Below are 3,447 nucleotides of genomic sequence, written 5' to 3' on the forward strand. Positions count from 1 at the left end.
CCAACAGCAGGATAGAGAAGTGGGGGAGAATGGATCTGGAGGGGCAAACAAAAGACAGGGGAGCACTGTGTCAATCAAGGGAAGATTGGATTCTGTTTTATTCGGAACTTTAGCAGGGAAGTTCACCATTGCAGAAATCATGATTGAATGGCAACAGTGCTGGTGGTTGCTGTTGGAGCCAATAATGTAACATAGGTGTAACAGCCTGTGTTTGTAGTTGTTGCCCATTTACAGGGGATGGCTGCTTCATTATATCTGCCAGCGGGGTCTGTCCAAGCATTTCCATATTGAACATTTCACAAACTATTTTTAATGTTTATTTATTTTTGAGAGAGAGAGCACAAGTGGAAGAGGAGCATAGAGAGAGGAGAACAGAGGATCTGAAGCCGGTTCTGTGCTGACAGCAGCAAGCCCAATGTGGGGCTCGCCCTCGCGAACTGGGAGATCATGACATGAGTCAAAGTCAGACACTTAACTGACTAAGCCACCCAGGTGCCCCTCACAAATCTTTTTTTAAGTCTGTTTATTTATTTATAATGTTTATTTCTTTTTTTATTTTTAAAAAATTTTTTAAAGGTTTATTCATTTTTCAGAGACAGACAGAGCGTGAGTGGGGGAGGGGCAGAGAGAGAGGGAGACACAGAACCTGAAACAGGCTCCAGGCTCTGAGCTGTCAGCACAGAGCCCGACTCGGGGCCTGAACTCAAGGACGGCGAGATCATGACCTGAGCTGAAGTCAGATGCTTAACCGACTGAGCCACCAGGCACCCCATATAATGTTTATTTCTTTATTTTGGGAGAGAGGGGCAGGGAGGGAGGGGCAAAGAGAGAGAGAGAGAGGCAGAGAAAGAGAGAGAATCCCAAGCAGGCTGTGCACTGTCAGTGCAGATCCTGACATAGGGCTGGAACTCACACACGGTGAGATCATGACCTGAGCTGAAATCAAGAGTCGGACGCTTAACTGACTGAGCCACCCAGGAGCTCCAAAAGTTTATTTATTTTGAGAAGGAGAAGGCCAAGAGAGAGAGAGACAGAGAGAGAGAGACAGACAGACAGACAGAGAGACAGAGAGAGGGAGAGAGGGAACCCTAAGCAGGCTACGTGCTATCATCACAAATTTGCATGTTGTCCTTGCACAGGGGCCATGCTAATCTTCTCTGTATTGTTCCAATTTTAGTATATGTGCTGCCCAAGCAAGCAAAAAATATATATTCTTGTATTCTAAACACCTTTTATTTCCGCCTTTAAATTATGAGGCATTTTTTAGTTTAATATTATGAAACTGTGATGAAGGTTGGTTATATTATCTATGAATGCTAAAAATGGCATTGAAAAATATTATTGGGTTGCATAAAGTTGAGAGTTACAAGGTGTAGGTGACTCATAGTGCCAACACACTAAGAGCTGGATACATAGGACCTATTGTCATTAGGGCTGTTATCACACTTCATCACTTCCAAGCACAATTGGATTGAGGACCCTGGAGACCAGGCCTGCTGTGAGTCACTAGGGGAGGAGAGGGCCTAGAGCCAGTTCCCCTGGAGGTGGTATGACGCAATCCTGGGTCCCGAGAAGCCCCGGCTCTGACACCACTGTTCCCTCCCCCAGAGCAAGATGTCTCCAGAGGAAGAGACTCTCTTGAGCCCTGGAACTCCCAGATAAGCTCCTAGAGCACACCAGCATCCCAGGCTTTCCCACAAAGCCAGGAGCGGTGAGGGAGGTAGCTAGGCCAGGCTCCAAAGCTGCAAACCAGACACGCCCCGCCCGGCCAAGCTTACGTCAGTGGGCTGGCCAGGTGGGGGAGGGGTGGAGTTGGCCCCGGAGCCAGGCGGTCTCACCCCCAGGGGAAGGGAGGAGTTGAGAGCAGAGGGAGGAGGGGAAGGAGGGAAGGAAGAGAAAGGCGGGAAGAGGTGGGAAGTGAGTTCAGGGAAGTCTGACTCAGACCAGTCTTGACAGCTGTAGAAGGGGAGGGAGATGGGGAATGTGTTACCTCCTCGCTCCAAACTGGGCTTTCAAGACCCCTGCCTACATCGACATCCTCATCTCATGCCATCCCCAGCCATGCAGAACTACTTATAGGTCTCTTCAAAGGCCTATAAGGGCTAATCCACGCCTTTGGTTATACACCAGGCTAATCCACCTGAATCGCCTTTTCCTGGCTCATTTAGCTCAAGGCTTGCTTGAAAACATCACTTTCTCCATGAAGTATTCTCCAATCCAGACACAATTACTCTGGTCTCTGCACTGAAATCTATAGATGTCTAAAGTAGACTAGAATTGTCATTTATTAATTTAGTACAATGTTCATAAGCTTTAGTGTGCATCAAAATCACCCACGAAGATTTTTTAAATGTGGACTGCTGATTGCAGAGTTTCTGATTCTAATTCTGGTCTGGGGTGATGTGGGAGGAGGCAGTTGAGAAGACATGACTGCTGGTTGACCCTCAAGGAGGTCCTGGGCAGCAGGAGGCTCATCACCCCCTCCCCTGTCCTTGGAATGTATGCTCTGCCTACTGTTCCCACAGCGGGAGCTGTTCCAAGGATGAAGTTTTGAAAGAGTAAGGTGTTGAGATCACCTGGACTGAAGACAAGGCTGAACCCAGGTTATACCTCTGTATGAACTTTTAAGATTAGGCGGGTGGGTGCAGACATGTATTTCTCTTGTGGCCTTAAAAGCCAAGACTCCTAAGTAAGTTCCCTTGCTTATTAAACCTGCCTCCAAACAATCTGGAATGATCTGCTTGTTTCTTTGGCCTCTCTGCCCCCTGTGTATGGGGCCAGTTTATGAACCAACAGGTGGGGTCAAGAATTTTCATTTCCAGGGGTACCTGAGTGACTCAATCTGCTAAGTGACCAACTTTGGCTCAGGTCACGATCTCACAGTTTCTGGGTTCAAGCCCCACATCGGGCTCTGTGCTGACAGCTCAGAGCCTGGAGCCTGCTTCAGATTCTGTGTCTCCCTCTCTCTCTGCCCCTCCCCAACTTGTGCTCTGTCTCTCTCTCTCTCTCAAGAATAAATAAACATTAAAAAAAAATTGTTAAAGAATTTTCATTTCCAGTAAGTGATGTTGCTGGTCCAAGGATCATACTTTGATAACCACTGGTTTGGTACAAGAAATGATGCTTCGTGGGCATGATCAGCACTTATTTATTAATTCATTCAGTGAATGTCTACTGCAGGCTTGCTGTATGCCATACATAGACCACTTGTTGCATAGTCAATAATAACCAAAGCAGAGGTAGAACCTACCCCCATGGAGCTTCTGATATTAAGCAAATAAGCATACTGTTAACTATATACTAACAAGTTGTGATAAATGCTCCAAAGGAAAAGAAAAAGAATATTATAAAAAATAATAATAACAAGAACCTGTTTCAGACTGGGTGGTCAGGTAAGGCCTTTTGGGTGACAGAGACATTTATACAGGCATCCTTTAGACCAACTCC

The 3,447-nt window shown here is 46.5% G+C and overlaps 1 non-coding gene across 1 annotated transcript; it reads right to left on the reverse strand.

The window, feature by feature from the left end:
* Positions 1–1,094: 1,094 nt before the first annotated feature.
* LOC122475568 lies at positions 1,095–1,197 on the reverse strand. Its single transcript, XR_006295249.1, has one exon. It is a non-coding gene; the product is annotated as a U6 spliceosomal RNA (small nuclear RNA).
* Positions 1,198–3,447: the final 2,250 nt, after the last annotated feature.

This window comes from Prionailurus bengalensis, chromosome D4 (genome assembly GCF_016509475.1).
Source record: "Prionailurus bengalensis isolate Pbe53 chromosome D4, Fcat_Pben_1.1_paternal_pri, whole genome shotgun sequence".
Lineage (NCBI taxonomy): Eukaryota > Metazoa > Chordata > Mammalia > Carnivora > Felidae > Prionailurus > Prionailurus bengalensis.